General features: G+C 39.9%; 1 long non-coding RNA gene across 1 annotated transcript; it reads left to right on the top strand.

The window, feature by feature from the left end:
* The first annotated feature begins 15,852 nt into the window (after positions 1–15,852).
* Positions 15,853–19,807, top strand: LOC136675186 (uncharacterized). The gene is made up of 3 exons (XR_010796144.1): positions 15,853–15,976; positions 17,613–17,755; positions 19,691–19,807. It is a non-coding gene; the product is annotated as an uncharacterized lncRNA (long non-coding RNA).
* The last annotated feature ends 7,670 nt before the right edge of the window (positions 19,808–27,477 follow it).

Below are 27,477 nucleotides of genomic sequence, written 5' to 3'. Positions count from 1 at the left end.
ACATAAAACCAATATTAAATCTATACCTGATGCTTTGTAAAGAAGCCAGCCTCCTTTTATTGTCTTTAGCGTTGGATACAGTAGGTTGAGTTGTTCCCTTAACTGAGAGCAAGAGCAAGTTGCCGGCACATCAAAGGAACACTACATAACATATTACCTTAAAAGTACAGCTTCAAGATCATTGTGTTGTACCACTGAGCTGTGATAGGGAGAATAGAGCCTCTGTTCCTGCTAACAAAACTGCACTACAAATTTTGGAGGAGAGTAGGAGACCCCTCCCACTCCCTCCCCCACTGGGTTCAGTACAGTCCTGTAAATATGAATTACACTGGGGGAGACCCAGGTGCAAAAAAACCCCAAATCCTAAATAGTGTTCCTTTAATATAATGATTCAAATATTAGGTTTTGTTGGTAGCAATGCTAGGGTCTCCCTGTTTGGTAACTGGTAAATCACCCATACAATAGCTTTTGACCTCCCTGTTGCCTGCAAAGGGTAACCACAAACAATAAAAATAAAAATAATAATCTTATATTTGTAGACAAAAGTGCCACAACACAGCACTTTAAATTACACAGGTTTAAAGCCTAGTCACTGAACCTGCTATCCTCCCTGGAGCTTTGAGCAATGACTGAGGTACCTTGTCTCTCGCAGAATGAAAGCAGAGACACTAGAGAAGGGCATGATGCAGAATACTAAACACTTTGAAACGTTGGTGGTAAGATAAATTATTTAGCTAGTAAACTACAAACACTATCCCATAAACGTTTCATTATTGTGACATACAGCCTTAAGTAATAATAAATAATATTTAACTATTATCTTAAGACGTAATATTAAAATAATAAATTTTAATGCAACATGTCCCGAGAAAAGCTGGCGCAAAAAATATTTTTAAAATGACTATCAAAAACCATTTAGCCCTATGATTAGTACACAAACTTTCACATACTGAACACACTAAATTCAGTGAAACGGGACTAATTACATTCTGTAATGATATCACTTCTGTAATTCTGTGCTTAAAATAATCTGTCACATCAGGTACTTCTGTTCCTTTATGAGTACTGCTTACATTAATAGAATATTGCTCGATCAGGCGGTATAATAGGTGCTGTTCTCTCACAGTTTTAATTTCACAGGAATTTATTTGAATGATAACACGGCCATGTGACATCGTGTAGGAAAAGCGCAGATGTTAACAGGCTTGCCAGCTAACCAGTGCTCCGCCTGGCGTTCGTCGTAGAAAACATTATTAGACTTAACTTTCTGAGAGGTTGTTACAACAATTTGTTCGTGCCCGCAGCGTTGTTTTTCTTTTTGGTTGTCACTACGTTGTCACAACGTAACCTTGTTGGTTACCGTTGTACAGCATTTTATGTGGTGTTATATTTTACATTAATAAAAAGTATTAATTATCTGTAACCGCTTATCCAATTCAGGGTCGCGGTGGGTCCAGAGCCTACCTGGAATAATTGGGCACAAGGCGGGAATACACCCTGAAGGGGGCGCCAGTCCTTCACAGGGCAACACACACACCTACAGACAATTTGGAGTCGCCAATCCACCTACCAACGTGTGTTTTTGGACTGTGGTAGAAACCGGAGCACCCGGAGGAAACCCACACGGACACGGGAAGAACACACCAACTCCTCACAGACAGTCACCCGGAGCGAGAATCGAACCCACAACCGCCAGGTCCCTGGAGCTGTGTGACTGCGACACTACCTGCTGCGCCACTGTGCCTCCCCTTAATAAAAATTATTATTAATACAATTTATTATTACTAATAAAAATTATTGGTACACACAAATATGCCTATTTATTAATCGATTTTGTTATTTATTATTAATACACCAGAGTAATTATACTTTCATCTTCATCGGTTTTTGTGTATTCAATTCTAATATTGGTATTACCACTATGGTCTAATCACATGTGTACACTGAAAGTTGTTGTGTGTGAAGAAACTGATGTGATTTGGTCGTGTGTCATCTGCCTTGAAGCTGTCGTCTGTCACAGTAGTCTAAGCGCAATGAAGCTGGGATAAAACAAGTAAAGCAATGAGCAAATATCTTGTAACTAGAGTGAAGCAGGTTGTTTTTCTCAAGAAGAATTTATTGAAACGACTAAATGATTTAATTTCATTTTCTTTTATGTATTTATTAACATCAACTTCAAAAAAAGGATTTTGTAAAACAACAGGACAGATGTGAACTGCTTAACTGTGGGGGCTGTGCAGACAGTGATGCCGGAAGTCTGAAAGAGAAATATACATACAATCAGTGGTATGAAGCATTCTTTAAACATTTTATCTGTTTAGGTCAATGACTGGGCTGTTTATCCGGCCCTCTCAGTAATAAATAAACTGTCCTAAAACCGCATTCATTAAAATTTTCCCTCCAATATCCTGCATTTAACTGAGGCCACTAATCAAATCAAATCAAATTTATTTATATAGCGCTTTTCACAACTGATGTTGTCACAAAGCAGCTTCACAGAATTCCAGTAAGACAAGATTTGAAATGAAATGTAAAGACAAATGTAAAACCCTCAAGTGAGCAAGCCAGGGGCGACAGTGGCAAGGAAAAACTCCCCCAGCTGAGGAAGAAACCTTGGGAGGAACCAAGGCTCACAAGGGGTGACCCATCCTCCTCTGGTCAATCTACTGGTGATGATAGTTAGTAGTCCATGAGAACTTCAGTGTAGGGACAGCTTCAAGGCACTTGGTGGTTGCTGGAGCGTGGGCAGCTGGTCTGAAGCGTGGAGGAGGATCTCGACAGTCATCCATCAGTGTCCAGACAGACAGGTGGGCAGTCGTTTACTCGGAAAGATGTAAAGGGATGGAATTAGTTTTGAACTGTTTTGTGTTTGTAAAGTAGAAAATATGAAAATTTCCAGAGTGTGGCTAATGACTCCGGCAGATCTGACTATGACAGCATTAACTAAAAGGAGAGAACCAGGAGGACACACAGACACGGGAGCATCCTGAAACACTGGCATCCCTCCGCTCCACCGTCAACAAACCTGAGTGATCGCGAGAAACGGCGGGACGACAGCACCAGCATCTCAGTTTACTATAATTCCCTGTGTCCATGGACCCCCCGGATCTGCCGCCTTTATCTATAGGGGAGCATTAGCTACCAAATGATAAACTAAACAAATGAGTTTTTAGCCTACATTTGAAGATTGCGACTGTGTCTGAGTCCCGAACATTTTCTGGAAGATCATTCCAGAGTTGGGGGGCTTTATAAGAAAAGGCTCTTCCCCCAGCTGAGGCCTTCTGAATTCTGGGAACATTTAAAAATCCAGTATTCTGTGATCTGAGTGAACGTGGGGGCTCATAATAGGAAATTGTATCTTGAAGATATTCAGGAGCAAGCCCATGTAGAGCTTTATATGTTAATAACAAAATTTTGTAGTCAATGCGGAATTTAACAGGCAGCCAATGAAGTGATGATAAAACTGGGCTGATATGTTCAAATTTTCTAGTTTTAGTGAGGACCCTAGCTGCAGCATTTTGAACTAGTTGAAGTTTTCTTAAATTGCTGCTGGTGCATCCTGACAGTAGTGCGTTACAGTAGTCAAGCCTTGAAGTAATAAAGGCATGTACTAATGTTTCTGCGTCCTGGAGGGATAAGGCATTTCTAATCTTAGCAATATTGCGAAGATGTAAAAAAGCTGTCCTAGTGATACTACCTATGTGTTGATCAAATGATAAATCCGGGTCAATTATGACACCAAGATTTTTTGCTGCTGAACCAGGTTTAACTGGAAAGTTAGCTAGATTTAAAATTAAGTCTGAATTTATTTCTTGTCACTTTTGGACCCAAAAGCAGGACCTCTGTTTTGTTGCTGTTTAGGAGGAGGAAATTACGCAACATCCAGCCTTTCACGTCTTTTACACAGTCCTCTATTTTCTTTAATCTGTGTTTGTCATCGGGCTTGGCTGAAATATACAATTGTGTGTCGTCTGCGTAACAGTGAAAGTTAATGTCATGGTTTCTTATAACTGTGCCTAGCGGTAACATGTATAATGTAAATAATAATGGTCCTAAAATAGAGCCTTGTGGAATTCCAAATCTTACTTTAGAATAATTTGAATTTAGATTGTTTACTTTTACGAATTGATAACGTTCCGTTAAGTAAGATTTAAACCATAATAGGGCTGTCCCTGTGATTCCAACCATGTTTTCTAACCTTTCTATGAGAATATTGTGGTCTATTGTATCGAAGGCTGCGCTTAGGTCAAGAAGCACCAACAGGGATACGTGGCCTTGATCAGAGGCAAGAAGAAATCATTTGTTATCTTGACTAGAGCTGTCTCTGTACTATGATGTTGCCTGAATCCAGATTGGAATTTTTCATATATATGATTCTTATGTAGATATGAACTAAGTTGTTGGGCCACAGCTTTTTCTAAGATCTTAGACAGAAATGGCAAATTAGAAATAGGCCTGTAATTAGACAGTGTACTAGCATCAAGATTTGGTTTCTTGATCATAGGTTTAATAACTGCTAGTTTAAAAGCTTTGGGTACATGGCCCAGACTAAGCGATGAGTTTACTATAGTTAAAAGAGGATCAATAATAGCTGGTAGTACTTCTTTGAGCAACTTTGTGGGAATTGCATCAAGTGTGCAAGTTGTACAGTTTGCGGAGGTGATAATCTTCTCTAGTTCTAATTGTGGGAGTGGGCAAAAGGTTTCAAGTCTTTCTTTTACAGTTATATTATGTTTTATTTCATTCACATCAGGTGGCAGCCAGGATGGATTTGATCCTGTGGCTAGAGTTTGTTGTCTAATATTCTCAATTTTATTATTAAAAAAGTCCATAAAATCTTTACTGGTGAGAGTTGCTGGAATTAGTTGTTCAGAACCTGCTTGATTTTTTGTAATTCTAGAAAACACACTAAACAGTGCTCTCGGATTATTTTTATTATGGGAGATCAGCGAGGCCAGATATGCTGAGCGAGCTTTAGTGAGGGCATTTCTATACTCTATAAGGCTGTCCTTCCAGGCAGAATGGAACACTTCAAGCTTGGTTGATCGCTATTTCCGCTCTAGTTTTCGTAATGTTTGTTTTAAAGTACGGGTCTTATCGTTATACCATGGTGCGAGCTTTTTCTGTCTTATACTTTTATGTTTAAGTGGTGCTACCTTTTCTAAAGTAGATCGACAGGTATTTTCTAGGTAATCAGTTAGTACATCTAGGTCCATTTGGTCTGATGGAGTTGGAACTGGGGTCGATAGTTCTGGTAGGTTTTCTATAAATTGTAGGGCGGTAGATGGTTTTATTATACGCCTTGTAGAATAGCGAGGGTTCTTACATATATTATGGATAAAACGTAGCTCATATGAAATTAAGTAATGATCGGAGATTGCTGAGGATTGCGGTAAGATATTAATTTTGTCAATGTTAAGACCTAGTGTCAGAACTAAGTCTAAAGTGTGGCTGCAGTAGTGTGTAGGCCCTGTTACATTTTGAGTAATACCAATAGAGTCTAAGATTGAGGTAAATGCCTTTTTTAGTGGGTCACTTTCCTTCTCAAAATGGATATTGAAATCTCCTACAATTATAACTTTATGATTGCACACCGCTAGGTTTGTAGCAAAATCGCTGAATTCTTTCAGAAATTCTAAGTAAGGCCCTGGTGGTCTGTAAATGTTGCATAATAAAAATGCGTCCTTTTTTGTGACCGGATTTGTAATAATAGTGGAGAGAACCTCAAAAGAAGAGAAGGTGTCACATTGTTTAAGACTAATTTCTAGGGTATTTTGGTAAATTACACATACTCCACCTCCTTTGCCTGATATTCTTGGGCTATGTGCATAATTATAGCCTAGGGGGGTGGCTTCATTTAGTGCTAAATATTCATTTGGTTTAACCCACGTTTCCGTGAGACAGAAAACATTGAATTTATGATCACTTATAATATCATTTACGATGAGTGCTTTTGAGTTTAGTGATCTTATGTTGAGTAACCCAAATTTTAGTTCTGAGGTGTTGCTGCTAGGTGTTGTGTATGATTTAATATTGATTAGGTTGCTGAAACAGGCTGATTTTGTTTTTCTACTTTTACATTTAGTTCGGGGGAAAGACACAGTCTCAATACAGTTGAACCTGGGTGACGTCTCAAGACAGTTCGCAGACGGTCGGTTTAGCCTGTCTGTCTGCGGCCTGGTCCCGGCTCTGGATTGTCAGCAGCTATCTACACTACTCTGCCGACTAACTAAAAGACTATGTGCTATACTGCAAGAAAGTAAGGCAGCACCCTCCCGCGTGGGGTGGATACCATCCCTACCTATAAGACCAGGCTTGCCCTCAAAACGTAACCAATTGTCTATAAAGCCCACTTGATTTTCGGAACACCACTTGGACATCCAGCAGTTTAACGCCCAAAGTCTGCTGTAAGCTTCGTCGCCACGCCGCATTGGTATGGGACCAGAGCAGATTACGGCATCGGACATAGTCTGGGCCAGTTTAATCACCTCTGTAATATTACCCTTAGTTACCTCAGACTGCCGCAGACGAATATCATTGGCCCCTACATGAATGACTACCCTCGAATATCTCCTATTAGCTAACAGTCTAAGGTTGCCACTAATATCCGGCGCTCTGGCTCCCGATAAACAGCTAACTGTTACTGCCGGCGCCCCTAAAGGAGTCCCCCTAGATGTCGTCCCAAACACTGCTGCCCTCTGCTAAAGCCGAGTCTGTTAGATCTACCTCCTGGAGTCACCGATCACGCCAGTGTTGTAACCACTCGGCTGGGTTTAGACGTCACACAAAAACTGTTAACTTTTGTTGAAAGTGCTGTTTTTAGTCTGGCATTTCACTTTTATTCGAAAATTCATAATTCGTTCAATATGTTGAATCGTAAAGGGTTGAATGTGCGGATTCTGTTCGTCAGGGAGAGTGCAGAGGGAGGGAAAGGTAGGAAGGACACATTTACTTCTTATTTTTCACATGTAATTAGTTCCCACTCCGCATAACCCCCACCTCTCGGCCTCCTGTCAGTTTTTAAACCCCAGCCCCGCTGTAGGCACCGTTGTGTTTGCTTTAATCACGTTATATTCTGATAAAATGAAAAGGCGTCATATGTTCTACCAGTTTCTAATAGTATATTTGCGTATTGGTTGCATTTTATGAATTCTTGTCTTAAACAGGTGTATGGTGAGAAACATTCCCTCTGCTGAAGCTCGTTGTGACAAAGAGGTTCACAGCTACTTGGATGCAGGTAACAGGGGCTAGGTTCATTCTGTCACCTCTCCCAAAGCCTTTCTGCCAGGAGAACCGTGAAGAAAGTAGTTAAATCTCCAGGCAGCAAAACATTCTGCTTTTTCAGTGTTATTAATTTATGCAAACCTCCTCGCCTCCACAAGGCTCCATTACATGAGGAGACCTACCTCACGAACCAATCGCTCTGTGTTATAATGAACCACTTTAACTGGGTCAAACTGGTGGAACTGAGTGATTATTATAATAATAGGTTTACGAAATGAAATCGTTTTAGCTCAGATTTAAAAATAAATACATTTATAATGATTATACATATTATATTATTATATATTTGTGATTTGTTTTATTATATAATTGCCTTATTGTATGGATGATTTCTTAATTATTGTAATTAATTTATTCATATGACTGTTAAAATGGTCTTTGTAAATGCTGTGCTGTTGGCTGTATCACAAATACACAGTAACCATTTTCAGACACATTCACGTTAGCAAAATATTTTCTATGAATCTATGCATATGACGGGGTGATGTAAAGGCATAAAAATAATTAGTTTTGTGTCTATAAATAGCACAGGTTCTTCTTACATTATTTAAAATGTTATACTAATGATATATTGTGGGGGCCACCCTCTTTTCTTCCCAAGAAAGGAAAGACTGGACACCCGCATCCTCCCTTGGTTTAAGCTTGTTGCATTGTACCGTGGACGTTTTTGTTTGTTTTTTGTTTTGTTTTTGATCACACAACATGTCACAGTTTAATTTGGAGTAGTAGGTTTGGGTCTTCTTTGGTTTCTAATTTAACAGTACATGTCATATCTGATTGTGTATGATCTCGCCCATTGGGTTTTGGGTGTTTTCATGCAGACGTCTAATGAACATCTTTTAAAGGAACACTACATAATTACCTCAAAATGATTGTTTAAAAAATCATTTTGATGTTTTACAATGATAGGGAGTATAGAGCATCTGTCATTGCTCCTTTGGGTTCAGCATTGCAAAATGTAACTTTTAGGGGGTGGTAAGTATGGTCCCTCTAAGGTTTACTTACTGTTCCTTTAAAAAAGTAATATTACTCTTAGCAGTTTCATTTATTTTCTAATTCAAAACACCTGATCCAGCTCATCAAATAATCATTAGGAATTTGATCAGGTGTCTGGTGTGTTGCAATAAGGACTAGTTTAATTTGTTTTTGTAAACTGTAACAAAATATGTGGGCCCTGTTGTTACTTTATAATTACTCAAACAGAGCCCTGGAATGTTCAGCGAGTTGTGCCTGCATACAGAAACAGCAACATTTAACTAATACATATGAATTTCCTTTGTGAGGCTCCTTTGGTCACATAATACAGGTTGTACTTTCTATGCTGCAGTGATTCCTGCTGTGAACATTTTAACCTTGTTTGGCTGAATATGGTATTATCAGTAATGATTATTCTTAATAATATACTCACACTTTGTTTTCTTCTCATTTGTGCAGGTGCATGTTTTAATGTTTCACTTATGTGCAGCTCAGTGTCGCTTTCTGTCACTCCTGGCATTCCTTTCATTGTAAAATCTGTAAAAAGTAATTAATATTGCAATAAATCTCATTTATACACCACGGCACCACCTTAGTGTCACTGATTAGGTGATTTTGTTGGCTGAGTGTACTGGAGGCTTAAGTATGGACATGATAACGCAAATACAGTACAAAAGTGCTCTTGGTATATTAGCTTTCACACACACACACACACACACACACAAATATCTACACTCTTATAAATAGTGTAAAAAGGAACAACAGAAGTATAAGAAGTATGTTGTCATATCTCTTTCAACAAAAGAAAATTGTTATTTCTGAGGGAATAAGATGCTATTCCCAGCACACCAACTAATCTTTTACTGCAAGTTACAGACTCATGAGAGTTCACTCTCAATTCTCTCTCTTCTCCTCTTTCACCTTCTTCTGTTTCCCTCCTCCTCTTTCTTCTACTTCTCCTTCATCTTCTTATTTTTCTTCCTCCAACAACAAAAACAACTATTTTTTTCCTATGTTTATGGAAAACCACCACAATGTAATTCCCATATTTGTGGACAAACACATTCAAAATGGTACAATTCATAAATATTACAAGACATATCACCACCACTTTAAAATAAGACTACATTTATAAAGATTTAAACAGTTTGCCTGTTTATTACATGGATATTAATTTTTGTTGTAAACAAGTGTAGTCCTAAGTGTAGTCCTATTTTAAAGTACCGACATGTCTTAACTAAATCACTCGGTTTTTCTCTTTCCACAGGTTCCCACTTCCCCTGGATCAACTTGAACCCTTCTGAACATGAAGAAAATATCAGGATCACCGGGGCTGTTAGTTAGATCATAGCAGGTAAGTACACAAATCTTTTCCTGCACTCTGCCTCTTAAAGCAATACTGGTGATTTGTTGAGGCTACTCAATGTCATCACAGCAGCATGTTTTACAAATAATTGCACAAAGCAACTTTTCAGACTTTATAGTGGTTTATTCTTGCCCTTTTAACTGTTGTTGAAATTTGTTAGTAAAGTTTTAGTTTGGCTAGATTACTCTATGTAATGTGAATTATTGTCAGGATAGCGGGGGGCGGACTGACGGAGGCGGACGCACACGCTAAAACACACTGACATTTATTTACAAAATATAACACAACAGAAAGAGACTAGCATAACAGATAAAGAAAGACTGAGACAGAGAGACTTGGACAGAAGGACAATACATGGAGTGAACTAAACTGAGATACAGATACAGACAAACCTGGACTGAGATAACTAAACAGACAGAGAAAACTAAGCAAACTAACCTTGACACAGAGAGCTAAACAGAGATCTAAACCTGAACACGAGAGACACAATGAAGGAAACAGTCAGAGAACAAACTGAAGCGAGGGACAGACAGACTGGACTGAGCAACATGACAATGGAAGCAAAACAGCATGACAAGGGAAAATGAAACCAGAACGAATGACCAACAAAAGGAAGTGAGACAAGGGAACTTAAATACACAACACAGATGAGACGCACCTGAGACAGATAAAGAGGGGCGGAAGAAAGGCGGGACATGGGCGGAGACATGGACAACAACAAAGAGAGCACATGGCGGGGAAAACAGACACGACAGGACGAGGGCGTGAAAATTCTTAAATACAGATTTTCAGGATGCTGCTAAATGAGGTACCACACAGTGAAATGGAAGGTCTTACTGATGAGCACTCAATGAATTGAAAGTTCCATTAGGTTCCTTTTCCCCTTCTTGCCTTTAAGGCTACATTCTGCCCATACATTTGTACAAGACACTTTTTTCATCATCTTTCTCACCAGCTCTCCTAAACTGGACCCTCCTACTTTAAACAGGCATCCAACCTAAAGAAAAATATTGTAGGAATCAATAATCATTTTCAATTTATTCAAATATTAAAATATTTGTTTATTTCAAAACACAGGTTTTAGAACTGCAATTGATGCAGCTTCGTGTGCTATTGGCAGAATGATAAATACATTTTATGACTTGAAAGTTGCACACGAACACCCCCCTCAAGTTGTAATTTCTCGTGCGATAATTTTTACACTCGGGTTTCTGAGTTGAAGTGACCCTCAACTTTTTAACATGGCAGATGAGGAAACAAAATTAGTATTAGATTATATAATTCTGTATTTTTAACACTGCAGCTGATATTAATGTTTGTTTGTGCACATTATTTAATATGTAATCCATGTGACTATAACTTAGGATGAATAATGTATATTGACTATATGAATGAATGCTGTTTATCTTTCTATTCGAAGCCAATTGATTACTTTGCTTGCGTGGTGCAATTTTTTAACATTATATTAGCTGATGCAGCAAATGCTATGTTTGCCTTGTGCACAGCTGAGACTTCGAAAACAAAACACTAGAAAGTGATGTGCTTAGAATTCCATCTTCACAAGTGGGAATTGGGGTCTTCTGACTAGAATGTGAAGGCAGCATTAGTACTGTGTCCTTAAAACTCAGATTATAGGAATAACATCATCACTGTCCAAAGACATCTCCAAAATTGTGACCTAGCGGGAGAAGGAACACCATTCTGAATTTTTTAAAGTAGGTTAATGTGACATGTTAAATGAACAATACTGATAAAAAGGCAATGCTGTACATACTAGTTTTTTCTGTAACTCATTGTCAGGAATCACGGAGCGGACTGACTGAGGCGGACGCATTTGCTAAAACACGGTATATTTAATAAAGGAAAACAACAAAACAAAGAGACTTTAACAAAACGAAAACAAACAGGGAGCCAAGCAGGCTAAACTAAACAAGGGGAGCTAAACAGGGCAAATGGGACTGACAGACTAAAGAGTAAACAAAGGCACGAGAGAGGAAAAGAAACTACGACACGAAACAACGACTAGGGAAACGAAACGACGACGAGAGAAACTACGGAGACAGACAGATAACATGACCGACATGACAAAGGAGAAAAGAGAATGTGAAATGAACGACAAACAGGACGTGACACAAGAGGGCTTAAATACAGACACAAACGAGACACACCTGGACAGATAACGAGGACGGGCTAACACATGACACGGACGAGGAGGCGGGACGAGGGCGGAGACAAGGATATAAACAAAACATAGCCATGTGCGAATAAAGCACATGGCGGGGACAACAGACTGACAGGACGAAGGCGTGACAGATGCCCCCCCCAAGAACGCGCAACTCCCGGGCGCGTACTCCTAAACCCCCCAGGAGCTGGCACACGAGAGGGCATGGAAAACAAGACAGGACAACAAACCAACGGGTGACAGGACTCAGGACAGGACGGGAACAGACACAGGAGCTGGGGACACGACAGGACCGAATATACGAGACGGGACATGGGACATGACAGGAGACTGACAAAGGGGGGCAGCAAGAGACGAGAACGGACTGGACAGGACTGGACACATGGGACTTGACAGGGTTTTTGACATTGGACGGAAACAGGGACTGGACAGAAGACGGGACAGGTGACAGAACTTGGTGCTGGGACTGGACGGGAGCAGAGACTGGTGACAAGACACTGGACAGGATAGGAACGTTAGACTGGACAGGGGTACGTGACTGGACAGAAGACAGGACAGGTGACATGACACTAGACTGGAACGGAGACGGGACTGGAGACTGGACAGGGGATTGAAAGGGAAACTGGACCGGAGACAAGACAGGTGACTGGACATTGGACGGATACGGGAACTGGACGTGAGACAAGACAGAGGGTTGAAACGGGGACTGGACAGGACTAACAGGGGACTGGACATGAGACAAGACAGAGGGTTGAAACGGAGACGGGGCTTGAGACTGGACAGGGATTTGAAACAGAGACTGGACAGGGCTGACAGGGGACTGGACATGAGGCAGGACAGGAGACTGGACTGGACTTGGTAGGGGAACAGGGACCAAGACATTCAGGGGGACAGACACGAACACAGTGACAGGGACAGACACTAAGGCAGACACGGGTACAGGGACAAGGACAGAGACGGGAACCAGGACAGGGACAGACAAGGGAACCAAAATAACAGGGGGGTGCCCAGGACTGGCTAATGTCTGTGGGGCAGTCTGAGGAACCAGCCTGGGCACAGTTCTGGGGATCGGCCCTGAAGTCCTTCGGGCCGACCTACGGACATGGACAGGAGAGGCCGTAGCCACAGTCACGGGGACAGGAGAGGCCGTAGCCACAGTCACGGGGACAGGAGCGGCGGGTGCCGCCATCACGGGGACTGGAGCGGCGGGTGCCGCCATCACCGGGACTGGAGCGGCGGGTGCCGCCATCACCGACACAGGAGCGGCGGGTGCCGCCATCACCGACACAGGAGCGGCGGGTGCCGCCATCACCGACACAGGAGCGGCGGGTGCCGCCATCACCGACACAGGAGCGGCGGGTGCCGCCATCACCGACACAGGAGGCCCCGCAGCAACGTCCACGGGGGCAGGGGAACCTGCGACAACGTCCACGGGGGCAGGGGAACCTGCGACGTCGTCCACGGGGGCAGGGGAACCTGCGACGTCGTCCACGGGGGCAGGGGAACCTGCGACGTCGTCCACGGGGGCAGGGGAACCTGCGACGTCGTCCACGGGGGCAGGGGAACCTGCGACGTCGTCCACGGGGGCAGGGGAACCTGCGACGTCGTCCACGGGGGCAGGGGAACCTGCGACGTCGTCCACGGGGGCAGGGGAACCTGCGACGTCGTCCACGGGGGCAGATGAGTCTGCGACGTCGTCCATGAAGACAGGAGAGGCGCGTGCCGCGCTCTCGAGGACAGGGGTTTGTGCTGCTCGCCGGGCTCGCGCTGGAGCTGTAAAGGGTTTAGGGGGTTTCACAGGCGCACCCATTAGATCCCCTCGAGGTGCGCCCCTGTTAGCCTCAGACCTCAGAGCTACGGTGGTGAGGCTAACAGCCCCTACCCTTAACGCCCCCCCAAAAATTTCCCCGGACCTGAGGGGGTAATCCTCCAGCGAGGGGGGAACTCCAGCACGGTTCTTCCGCCGACTCTTTCGACTCCCGCTGGCGCAACTACTCGATTCCCGAGTCGACTCCTCCGCTATAGGATCCGGAACAGCGCCAGCCAGGAGCTGGAGCCGGCGACTCCATTCCGAGGCCGCTTTCAAAGCCTCCCCCACAGGATCTTTGGGGCCTGTGCGGAATGGAGTCCGGCGAACGGCACACCCTTTGAGGAAATAATCCGCGCTAGCTGCGTCCTTGTGGTCGTTCATTCTGTCAGGAATCACGGAGCGGACTGACTGAGGCGGACGCATTTGCTAAAACACGGTATATTTAATAAAGGAAAACAACAAAACAAAGAGACTTTAACAAAACGAAAACAAACAGGGAGCCAAGCAGGCTAAACTAAACAAGGGGAGCTAAACAGGGCAAACGGGACTGACAGACTAAAGAGTAAACAAAGGCACGAGAGAGGAAAAGAAACTACGACACGAAACAACAACTAGGGAAACGAAACGACGACGAGAGAAACTACGGAGACAGACAGATAACATGACCGACATGACAAAGGAGAAAAGAGAATGTGAAATGAACGACAAACAGGACGTGACACAAGAGGGCTTAAATACAGACACAAACGAGACACACCTGGACAGATAACGAGGACGGGCTAACACATGACACGGACGAGGAGGCGGGACGAGGGCGGAGACAAGGATATAAACAAAACATAGCCATGTGCGAATAAAGCACATGGCGGGGACAACAGACTGACAGGACGAAGGCGTGACACTCATCATGAAGATTCTCCTCAAAAGACAGTAACTCCGCCACACTGTCAAAAGGCTTCGAAATTACATTTGTTGCAATTTCCTCTTTATTTTTTCCTTGAAGTAGCTGCTCCAATAGTTGTGTGTGTTTCTTTTGAACATCCATCATTGTCTCCAGTTTCATTAAATTGTGTAACATTCGGTCTGTTGTAGAAAGAAATGGTTATTACTCACAATAATTTTTTACTAACTTGAAACTTAAATAAAAAAAAAGTATCATTCCTAACAAAATGTTGTATGTAAAATTGCAAGTGGGATTTTTTTGTCTTAAATTTAAAACTTTAAGAAGCCAAACAGTTGTCAAGGTGTTTAGTACTTGCATGCAATTTTGCTGACAAAAACATTTATTCAGATGTTATAACTGATTTAAGATGCATTAGATTCATTCATGTAAATAATTCAGATAAATTCTTACTCTCATATTCAGTTTGTGGGTGTATGGACTGTCTGATGTCTTGGCTGTCTGTAAAGAAATTGCAGAATGCAGTTTAATTTACACTGCACTAACCTACAGTTTAATGTATCATAAACATTTTTTGAAAGCTTATAGATTGATGTACATATTAGCGATTCAGAAGGTCATTTGCATACAATATACTTGATATACTACTTACTACTTGAGTTATTAAAATTGTGGTTTCTCTCCCGGGATGTATCTAATGGACAGTTTTTAAATTACAGTTTGTCATTATTACTGAGTCGAGAAAAACATAAATATAGAAGTACTCCTCACTGTCAAGAATCTCCCTTACTGTTGTTCTGAGGCCTGTGATTTTGTGCATATTCATTGATGTGGTCTGTTAAAAAATCACATCCATGTGTAAATCTATGTTTGCATTGCCTTTAGATTTATTATAATGTGAATTGTTGTATTCTCTGAATCAGATGTTTGTAATGGTGCCTTTAGAATAATTATGTGGAACTTAAAGTAAGCCTATTTTAGGTGTTTTTCTCCCTGGTACATAAACTAAACTCTAACACTGCTAATTATCTTGGCAAGTAAATGCTGAGTCAGGCACATTCATTCATTATCTGTAACCACTTATCCAATTTAGGGTCACGGGGGGTCCAGAGCCTACCTGGAATCATTGGGCGCAAGGCGGGGATACATCCTGGAGGGGGCGCCAGTCCTTCACAGGGCAACACAGACACACACACATTCATTCACACACTCACACCTACGGTCACTTTTGAGTCGCCAATCCACCTGCAACGTGTGTAAAAATAATAAACTTTGAATGAACACACAAAAAACTAATATATGACTCAGTCTGCGTGTGGACAGAGCGGCTGTGACGGAGACTGATATTTTTTTAAGTTGTAACTTTTTGTAGGTTGAGCATGTTTCGTGAGGCAGAGTCAGTATTAAAATGAACCGACTGTGGCCGCTTTGGACTATGATCTCGGGCTCGGCGGTGTAGTGAGTTCTTTCACTATTTATTTGGACTAATTTGAGTTGAGTTGTGAATGCAGGACATATAATTGAGTGTACTTGGGTAAACTTTTTTTTTTTCTAAAATTTTGTTTTGCCGTATGTGATCAAATTGTGAAACACAGTTCCTAGCAACGGTCTTTACCTTATCTACTGTATGTGTCCAGTTCTGATACATAAATTACCAGTAATACTCACGGCGTGCCTGTTGTCTTTTTCTAAGAATTGTCCCAGTGATAGCTTTTCAGAAGTTTATCCACGGCTTGGCTTACAGCTATTCAGTGGAGTAAAGGTTTACAAAGGTTCAAATTATTAGTTGGTTTCTGTTACTTTACACTTGACTAATACATAAATATTTCATTGTAATATGTACCTTAACGAATCCCAAACTGCAGAAGTGTACTGAAACTGCAGTTTTCTTATCTGTCTAATGTTTCTGTGTTTGAATATCAGCGAACTGTCTCTGATATAACGGTCATTCATAGAACATTAACAGAATATAATTCGCGAGACATAAACATGTGTGATAGGGCTACACTCCAGCTATTTATCTCGTTTCTTTCTTCTCTTCAAATCAAAGACAAATCATGTTTGAATTGTTGGATTGGACAGTCTACAACAAAGTAGTAAAACAAGCCCTATCTTTATTTTTGAAAGACTTTGCTTCTCTCTCTTTTTTTTTTTTTTTTGTAGCAGTATATTTCCCAGTCTTTTACGGCTTCTTTTCTACTTGTAGATTTGTAATGTGTTGCTGGCATGAAGTTTGATAATGAGTGTATAGTTTAAAATAAACATTAAAATATCTCAGTTTCAACATTTAAGCATTCTCTTTGTTATATTTTCAACTAAATATAGCGTTTAAATTATTCTCATTACATAACCCCATAACAGGATGGACATTCTGACATAAAGTTAGCCATTATCCAGTGTGTGAGCAATACCAGCCTATCAAAAAGTTAAATTAGACAAAGAATTGTATGCTGTTTAATATGGTGATTTTCAAATCATAAATTACTGCTTTTTACATATTTCTCCTGACAGTGTGGACATATTGTGGTTGACTAATGGGATAAAATGAGAAAAAAACGACATTAACATGTTGTTTTCCCTTCAAAAATATGTTGTGAACTCCAGGAATGTGACAGTATGCAAACAGCTCTTTATTTAAAGAGACAGTACTTAGACATAACAGGGTGGACAGTGTCTGATAAATAAAAACAGTGTAAATTGTAAAAATAATATTTTTGGAGTAGACAGCATTATGTTTAACATTTGAAGAGTTACTTATTTCAGTAGAATTTATAGAAATTATATTGTTTACATTTTTACATAATAAATACAGTGATTAGTAATGGGGACGCAAAAGGCACCGAATTGTAGGAATGACCCAACAATCAAACCTCCAACACCACTTTATGTATTTTATGTAAGTAATTTGCTGTGCCAACCAACATTCATTTCCCCTCCTCTGTGCATTTTAAATATAACGATGAATGGTGAGACGTTTCCATTTACACCAACTTTGTGTGTTGTATATTTATCTCTGTGTGAGTTTTTTATTTATTTATTTATTTATTTTTGGTTTGGTTGAAATATAATAATGACATTTTTATATCCTCTACAGGGAACATAAGAAGCCCAAATAGTGTAATTAGTTTGACAGAATGGAGAAGAATAAGGTCTGATTGATTGTTTAAATGAACACAAGTCCTCAAGTCCTCCTCCACCATCTGCAGAGTCATCACAAGCTTAACTTAAAAAAAAAAGGTAAATCTTTCCTCAAACCATGCTCTTTTTATGCAAGTCTCTGTCAGAACACACATTTACTAACATTAACATTGACTGGCTACATATGTAAATAACATTTAGAATGGGAATACCATTAAAATACTGCAATGTGATTGTATTATTTACTTAAAAGGGACAATATACATTAAAAAACATTGTTTATGATGCAAATCTACCAGATAGTGCCATATGGATATATTTCTTTTGCAGTCACTGGTGATGTTTAATGTTGACTTCAAAAGAGATAAGTAATTCACACACAGACAGAACCAGAAAACACAAGGCAGAATTATAAGGTGTGTCATGGAAATTACCAACTAATAATAACAGACTGAAAGTAGTCTTTGAGTGACCTTTATTGAGAGCAGCTAAAAGCATGCACTAACCCTCTGCTATGCTCTAACAAAAGGAAAAACTCTTTTTATACCTTACACACACATAAGCACTTCATCATCATAACAGGAGTTATTTTGTAACTGAGTCACCTCTAAGGGAAGAAAGAGTTAACAGTTTTGTGCAGAAACTGAGTTCTAAGAATCAGCTTCGTCCCGTGCTCCTTAGAATTAAAAACATCCTTGATCTCCTGTACGCAGAAGTGTAACTCTTTCAAGCTTCACTCCCATATCCTCCTGTCACATTCCTTTTTCTACAAAAGACTCAGTTAGTAAACCACTTTGAGACAACAGAATAATGCAACATACATTTCATAAAACAGCTCATCTTCATATAAAACAAAGACTTCTGTTAATTGTCAGTGATTACTACAAATTATTATTGATTACTATTTAATAACAGTGATTCAATGAGCACTCAAACTGGATAAAAAGCATGCATATAAAAAATTTCCTTCACAGGTTCTTAGTTGACGAGCAAATAAAACATGCCCAAACATGCACATCATGCATAAAACAAATCTGTCATAGACATCAATTTATCAATCAGTCAAATCTGACACATTTTACTAAAGCAGACTTGATTTAAAGATTGATGAACATATTTAATTTACAGACAGACTTTCAGTTGTTGCTGGGACATGTAAAAAACAGCACCAATCACAAACATAAAACATGCACAAAGTTAAACTCGGAATGCAAATGAGAAATTAGTAATAATATTTTAGGACTTTAGGTGGTAATTGGTGGTAGCATGGAGGATTTCGAACTTGCATATAGTTTAGCAATCAAGGTCTGTGAGGGTGGATCAGCACATATCAAACCAGAGGCTCCGAAGTAATGTGCAAAAAAGAGTGCTTTATTTGTGCAATGTGACAAACACCAAAGAAATTGTACAAAAATATACTAAACATTTACATTATACACACTCCGACTACACAGGCATCTAGTATTCTGCTGGGACTCAATGGCTGTGAACAAAATGGCTCCAAATGGAACAAAATTGATTTTTCATTAATATATTACTATATAGTAAAGCACTATTAGCATTAAAACAAAAATTTAATTCAGACATTTGAACTGTCCATAGAAATTCAAGAGGTTCTGTGTTAAGTAACATAGAACCTCTTGAAGCATTTGGTCCACATTCTGCTGTAGTAAACTAAAATCTTTACTATAAATTACAGGTACATTTTGGGAGATTATAGTGCCCTCAAAATCATCCTCAAATTTGACTTCACAAATCAGACACTTAAGAGTTATAGTGCCCTAAAACATAAATAGGGAGCCATTTCTGACACAGCCAATGACTAGACCATAAACCAGTTAATCGATGCCCAGCCCTATACCACACCATTCCCAATAAAAGTGGTAAATTAACAAAGCTTGTCTACATCACTCAAATTGTACAGTAATAACAATATTTCCAGACACTTGCAACACCTAGTACACATTGATCGGTAGGTATTAACACATGAACTGATCATGACTGAATAAGCAGTTGTACTTTTTGTGTTTACAGGCCCTGAACATTGAGAGTGAACTCCTCCCCTCTGCATCTGTGATTCCTCCTGAAATAAGAGAAGCACTTATTTTTTCAGGCCTCTCCTAAAAACCTTTTGCTTTTGCTTTTGAGTTAAACTTGGAGAAAGCATTTTGATGAAATTTAAAAAAATAAAAATATTACCTTTATTTTGATAATTTGTTTATTGCTGATATCAAATATATTAAATAATTCATTCATTATCTGTAACCGCTTATCCAGTTCAGGATCTATGAATTATATCACAAAATCACAAAGTTTCAGAATGACATTTTTAAATCTTTGAACTAACTATTTTCATCTAAGTCATTTAGTCAAATAACAAAACCAAAATGAGCAATTTACGTTTGATGTCAAATTTACAATTGCCTTTATCCCTATCACAGTACTCATGGAGACAGCAGGTTCCCAGCTACATGATGAGATGGGAAAGGTATAACCAGTCTCATCCACCAAGTGTTGGTGAAGCTGAAGGATTTAATTTCATGCAAGTTCACCTTTATAATGAGTGCAAAAAGGGAGAGAGTTTTTTTAATCCAATCTAATTTATTTTATGTTAGATTCATAGGTCTCCACCAATTTCATGTGCATCATATTGGGGCTTATATGTCACAACTGTAAGCGTTCCTTTTGAATCTCTCTATAGCAGTGTATGTTAATCCCACTTAAAGCCAAATCCAATTAATTTAAGGATTCATATATCAGGATTGTTGGAAGAAATGTGCTCTGGCAGGCAATTGTATAATCTAGTTTGATCTCATACTTGAGTTTGAGGCAAAGCAAATGTCCAGTCATAAGCAGATTTAAATTCTTTTGTACACCTCTAAAGGTAAGACACCAGCAGTTCTGTTGGTATGTGTGCTTGGAAGGTAAACATGGCATGTAAAAACCACCAAAGACTGTCCAACACAAAGCAATTTTTGCCTGTGGAAAAAATATATTTTCCATGGAATGTTGCTAAGTTGCCAGTAGGTGATAATTATACCATACAGCAACGTTACTTGATAATGACGTTGTGACCACGTTGTGACAACTTTGTTCAGATAACGCTGACAGATCCACCTTCTTACAACGTTGTCACAACGTTGTAAGAAAGTAGACAACGTTGTGATAACGTTGTGTTTTTGCTGGGGTTCCTGTGTCTGTGTCTATGGAACGCCGTTGGTCTCTAAACGTTTTGGATTGTCCGTGTTAACACGTAGCGTATAATTTCGTGTTAACGTGCTAAGGTATTATGGAACGCCGTTGGTCTCTAAACGTGTTGGATTCTCCGTGTTAACACGTAGCGTATAATTTCGTGTTAACACGCTAAGGTATTTACGTGTTAACGCGTTATGAACGTGTTAACACGTTAAGTTTGTGTATTTCGTGAATCATGATGCTTTACTGCCACCTACTGGTGTATTGCTGAAACAACATAAAGCCTTAACTTACCAAATAACGGAAAAATTCCAGTGTTTAATGTTCTGAACAATGCTTTTCTATGAGATTTTGTATAAACATTATACATATATAAATACGTTTAAAAGCGCTCTCACACATACAAACACACACACACACACAAACACACACACACACACACATATATAAACACCTCACTTCAACCACCACTGAATTGCTGAAAAAAGCCCTTTTTTAATTCAGATTTGTTTGTTCAATTTCATTTTGAAGGAGATTTAACCTCTCTTAACGCATATATATAGCAGTAGATACACATAATTAAATAAAACATGAGTAAATTAATGTATCTTTAAACATATTATACATGTTTACAGAAAGAGGAGGATCTGGAAAGTTAATTTCACTATAGGTTTGTATTGACACCTAATTGTTTAGCAGTATGCTATTCAATGTGAATGAATTACGCCTCAGTATGTGTCACACACATAGTGTGAGTGAATAGTGATGTTTGTTTTTATAAAATTATGAAAAGCTTTAGAGCATGTTATGAATGAAGTTGTATAATAATATGCATGTTTACAAATTTTAAGTTAGTTTTTTTATTGTGAAAAATAAGCTTCCCGTTTGTATTGGGTTCAGCTTACTAGCATTGCTGTCTTCACACTGCTCACGTAGGGCTCAACGTAGTCATAGGTCAGTGCTTAGCTCACTATGTTATGAATAATTCAGATGAAACGTAGGGACTACGTTCACAAAGGATTTATGTTTCGTGTCAGCTACAGTGTGTGGTGTAAATCCTATCATGAATATGTAAATACGCCCGGATTTGAGGCCTCCCATTGGCGAAAAGCTTAAGAAGCGTGTAAACGTGTCAATTTTGGTCACGTTATCACGACAAAGTTTTACTATTAACACGCACATTTTTAATAACGTGTTAACGCGCATGTGTTCACACGTTTAGAGCCCAATGGCGTTCTATTCTGTGTCGTTGAATGTCCTCTTCAGCGTACGTCTTCGTTCCTCGTGTCTCCTTCACTCGAAATGTGTTTATTTCCCTGAGATCTGACAGTACTGCTCCAGCAGGACCAGGTTCTGCTGTAGACCCTGCTCTGTGGGGAACAGCAGAACCAGGTCGTCTGCGTAGAGCAGGGATTTGTTCTCTGAGTCGTGCAGAGTGAGACCGGGTGCTGCAGAGCGCTCCAGAATCGTGGCCAATTCGTTTATATAAATGTTAAATAGTGTCGGGTTTAAGCAGCAGCCCCGTCTCACTCCGCACTCCTGAGAGAACGAGTTTGTTTATTGAAAATTTTAATTCCACACCTGTTTACCCCCTACACCACTTTCTTTAACAGTGGCGGGAAAACTAAAGCCCATTAGGCTGCTTTATCCTGCCCTCTGAGTATTTACAACATTTTCGCAAAACATTAATGTAACCTTTTTCCTGCAATATCCTGCATTTAACTGAGTCCACTAGATGGCGCGCGTTAAACACTACTGACCCCTGTTAAAGCCGAGTCTGTCTACAGTTATTAGTTCGTCACCTTTGTCACTAGGTTGAGTGCTGCTACTCCTCTGGAGTCACTGATCACCCCGGTGTGATCTAAACACTCGACTGACGTCACACATAAACCGTTAACTTCTGTTGAAAGTGCTGCTTTAAACTCTGTGTTGGTTTTGTTTACACTGCGATACACCAACAGAAACAAAGATAAAAAGAAATACATTAAGAAATCATTCACGCATAAACATTCACATAATTAAATGATTGAATTAAATAAATAAAGGATTCAATTAATTAATCCCCCACCTCTCTGTCCGCCTGTTGATTGTTAAATCCCAGTGTGGCCCTTCAGATAAAAAATTGCCCATTCCTGTTCTGTAAGGTCATTAAACATTCTTGGAGCCAAACTGAATCAAATGCCTTTTTGAAATCAATGAAACATGCAAAAATGTAGTTTTTCTTTTGGATAACGTATTTATCAATCAGTGTATGTAGGGTGTAAATGTGATCAGTGGTGCAGTGATTTGGTAAAAATCCAGTTTGACTTTTACTCAAGACACTGTGCTTCATAAGGAAGTTTAAAAGTCTGGAATTTAAGATGCTACACATCAACTTCCCCAGGTTACTGTCCACACAGATGCCTCTGTAATTATTCAGGTCGAATTTATTTCCATTTTCAAAGATGGGTGTCATCAGTCCACGGTTCCAGATCTCAGGGCAGTAATCCACACTCAGAACCAGGTTAAATAACTCCAGAACAGTCCACTGGAATTTAGAACTTGAACTGTTGATCATTTTATGGAGTATGCCGTCAGGCCCGCTTTCTTTTATCGGTTTTAGTTTGTTATTGTTCTCTTTGAGTTCCTGCTCAGTAACTGAGGAGTCTAAGGGGTTTTGATTATCTTTAATAGTCAGTTCTAGTGGCTCAAGCTTTTGGTTGATAGGATTCTGCTGTGGATTTGAAGCTGTCTCTATGTTTTTGAATATTGTTTGGAAGTGGTTTGTCCAGATTTCACAGTCTTGTATCGCCACATTCTCTGTGGTCTCTTTTTTAAGGTTGTTCCAGTTTTCCCAGAACCGGTTTGTTTTGATTTGACTCCTGAATGAGTGTCAGTTGTTTGTGAGTGTACTGTGCCTTTTTCTGTGTTCTGAGAGCACAGAGAGTTTATATAGTTTTAATGTCTCACAGTAAAGAAGGTGTATGTTAGTGCTGTTTGGATGTTCTCCTAATTTTTTCCGATGTTTTCTTAAAGATTGTATTTAGATTATTTAGGTGCCTCACTGATGCCTTCGTTACTGTGAGTGTATGTGGCGTCCAGAAAGGTGTCTAAAAGTGTTTGAATGTCGTGGTGCCCGATTGCATTCCATTACTCTCTGTGCTCTTTTGGGTTCATCTGTATGGTCTGTGGATGCTGTACAGCTTACTGGGCTGTGTGTATGTGTGTGTGTGTGTGTGTGTGTGTGTGTGTGTGTGTGTGTGTGTGTGTGCGTGTGTGTTTGTGTGTGCAGTGCTGTTAGTCTGTGTTCTTCTGATGAACAGTGATTTGGCTGTGGTCAGACATAGGGGTTAGTGGTTTAATGGTGAATGCACTGAGAGAGAAAGGGTCTAAATCTGTAATAATGTAATCTACTGTACTATTCCCAAGAGGTGAACAATATGTGTATCTTCCTAAAGAGCCCCTCATGTCCTACCATTGACAACATACTGTCCCAGGCTTTGACAGAGCTGCACACCACAACTCTCCTCTGCTCCACCAACTCTCTCCTGCTCAGCTCTGAGGTCGTTTGTACCTGTGTGGATGAGGATGATGGTGGTTGCCGAGGATGTGGTTAGAGAGGATTGTATGAACGTCCCTCGTTCTTGGACGCCATATTTATGACGTTCTTCTTTCTGGGAAAAGTTTATATTGTTTCTATTATGTATAGGGCTTAAGCATTGCACAGCATTGCATTCTGTTTTTATTTACATTATGTCCAGCATCCCAGCTTTTCCAGAAATGCAGTTTGGATATAAAAAGCTCATACCATGGAGTCTGAAATAAAAAATTTTCTGTTTTTAATCATATTTCAGGGAGGCTTTTACAGCGAGACATCAGAGAGGAGGCCAGCCATTCACATTAGACAGAGGGGTAAATTTGAGTATTAACCTGTTTAATTCATGTTTGTTATTCAGATTCACAGGTTTCAGGGTTTCCCGCAGAAAATCAGTTAGTCAAGGTGGTACCAGGGCAACAACCTTTTAACGTTATTTACTCTTTATTTATGAATTAACAAAGCAGTTAAAGTGCAATAACAGTTACAATTACATACATACTAGTAAACCACATCATGAGCAATAACACCCCTAGTGTGCTACAACAACTACAACTTCCTCTTAACCAGAAAATCTCTAAAAACAAATAAATGACGTTGTCAAGGCGGCCGCCCTAACTGTGAATCACTGCGGGAGACACTGGGTTTAAACTGAAGAGTATTCACAACTCTCATTAATAAAGGGAGCTTTACACTTTGTTTATTTTGAACAGTTGCCAATAAATTGTCTGATTTGATGAAAACTGAAAAGATTCATTTGTGTTCAGTTTGCCGCGACAAGGGGAACGGGGAAGTTGGAAAGATATCAGAAAATAAGAAGGTATGTGGATCTCTACAGAAAACCTTCGGTGTTCCTCACTGCATCATTAATTCAGTACAGTTTTAATTAATTTGTTTCTCTAACTCTCTTTTCTTCTGAAAACAGTCAGACACCAGCATCCTCTTCTGGAACAGTGCTGACTGTGTCACTGCCCACTGCCCAATGCCAAATCACCCGCCCGTTTTCACGTTACGTTCACAAGGTTTATAAGATCACAAAAGGTGGTTACAGATTCTCTCTCTCTCTGGTTAAGGTCTAGGCGTGGTGCTGGTGTGATGCTGAGAGAGGACTAAGGAGAGGGAGAGGAGAAATTAGAGGAGGAGGAAAAGGAAGGGGAGGACTAAGAGGTGGGATGGCCACAGCACGAGGAGGAAGAGCCAGAGCTCGAGGAGGAAGGGCAGCAGCTGCAGGAGCTCGTGGAGCTGGAAGAGCTGGACAAATGGTCATTCTTCAGTGATTCCCACAATCACAACAACAACAACAGCAGCTCTCACAAATGAGATCAAAGTTCACACAGCTCTAAAGGTGCAGGATGTAGAACAGCGCCCCAAATGGAGCACGTGTGTAATTACAACCTGGCGATCTCTATTTCTGCACCATTCTTTTTAGTTTGAATTTGAGATGGTGCTGGAAAACTCCAACATGTTGCTGTATGTTCCTCTGATGTAATATTTCTGTTTGTAAACTGTGAGAATTTGAGATATTTTAAAACTATTTATATTTACAAATGAATGTTTTTAGAATCAAATCTTTCATATAATTCTCAAAAGTGCCTCAGTGTAATGTACATACATTTTTATTTGTTTACATGCTCTACATTTGGATATCGCCAGTGAGACAAACAATTTTTATTACATTTTACAAAAAATATTCATATGTTAAACTGTGTGATGTGAGTACACGCCCATTAAAGTCACCTGTTTTAAAATGATGTGATGGTTTTATTCCTGATCTCTGTTCACTGAATCCAGTCAGAGCTGCTTCTGAACCCAGTGCTTTTCAGGAAGGCTACAGACACACAGCGATAGACTACAGCAGTTACAGAAGATGAATGAGTGAAAGAATAAATTAAAAGTGAAAATAATAATTAGTGTTCGTGTGTAGTTCCTGAGTCAAAAAAATATCAAAAGTGTTTGTTGCTGACTGCAATATTTAAAACATCCTGCACAGTGATAATGTTATTTACTTGGTGAAGCTGTTAAACTTAGACACGACTGAAGAGAAACTTGACTGTTTCAAAGAAACTGGACCTGAATTCTTTTCACTTGGTGTTTGAAAATATTTCCTCACAGGACATGAAGAATAATACAAGCAGAGCAGCCACAGACAGCTGTTATCCCCAGCACCGCACCGCAGTAACAAACCTGAATATAAATATAAAGACCACAGACATCATCATGATTAATTATTTAATAATCAAACAATAATAATAATAAATAAAAATATCATTGCTTGTAACGTAATGTTGAGAAATGCATGCCTTAGTTACTTATCAAATAACTTTTCATCAAACTAAAGAATTTATTAATGGTCTATAATCTCGTTTAATGTGAAGTAATGAAGAATTTGGAAACAGGGCTAGAATTACTCTCTCTCCCTCTTTATAAATGAGCTACTTACAATCACTACTCAATGTTTCTTCATAGTGTTTTACTGTAAAATGGTGACTGGGAAACTTCCATCAGAGAAAAGAAGCATTATATTCAATTCGCACTGTGCTCCCACCTACTGCTCCACTCCATGACGCTAGAGGGCGCAGCTCTAAAACTACTGCACTCTCTGGAGCTCCTGCTCTGAAGACTCTCCAGCTCTGCAGACAACACTATATCATTCTGATTCATGTTATTCATATTGTTATTATATGTTCCGTCGTTTCCATTGGGTTGTTTAATTATATTGAAATCATAGCCATGTTTTCTCAGGACTTGGTAAAGTGTCAGTGTGGAGTCTCTTCCCCCAATCTGGCAACCCAGAGTGAGCTGCAGGTGAAAGTGAAAGAGTGCAGTGCTCCGCTCTTGGCGCTGAAATGGAGAGAGAGGTGTAAGATTTGTGGATAAAGGTTTAAACTCTGGCTTGTTTTTGTGGATCGTTGTGTTTGAGACAAAGAGCGGATTTGTTCTGCTTCAGGTTTCTCCTAAAGCAGTGATATAACTCTGAAGAAGAGCGGAGGAAAGAGCTGCAGAGGCGGAGGTATCAACTTCTCTTTTGGGGATTCGGATTATTGTGGTGGGC

This window comes from Hoplias malabaricus, chromosome 2, assembly GCF_029633855.1.
Source record: "Hoplias malabaricus isolate fHopMal1 chromosome 2, fHopMal1.hap1, whole genome shotgun sequence".
Classification (NCBI taxonomy): Eukaryota; Metazoa; Chordata; class Actinopteri; order Characiformes; family Erythrinidae; genus Hoplias; species Hoplias malabaricus.
This window is presented reverse-complemented; position numbering and strand designations above follow the sequence as displayed.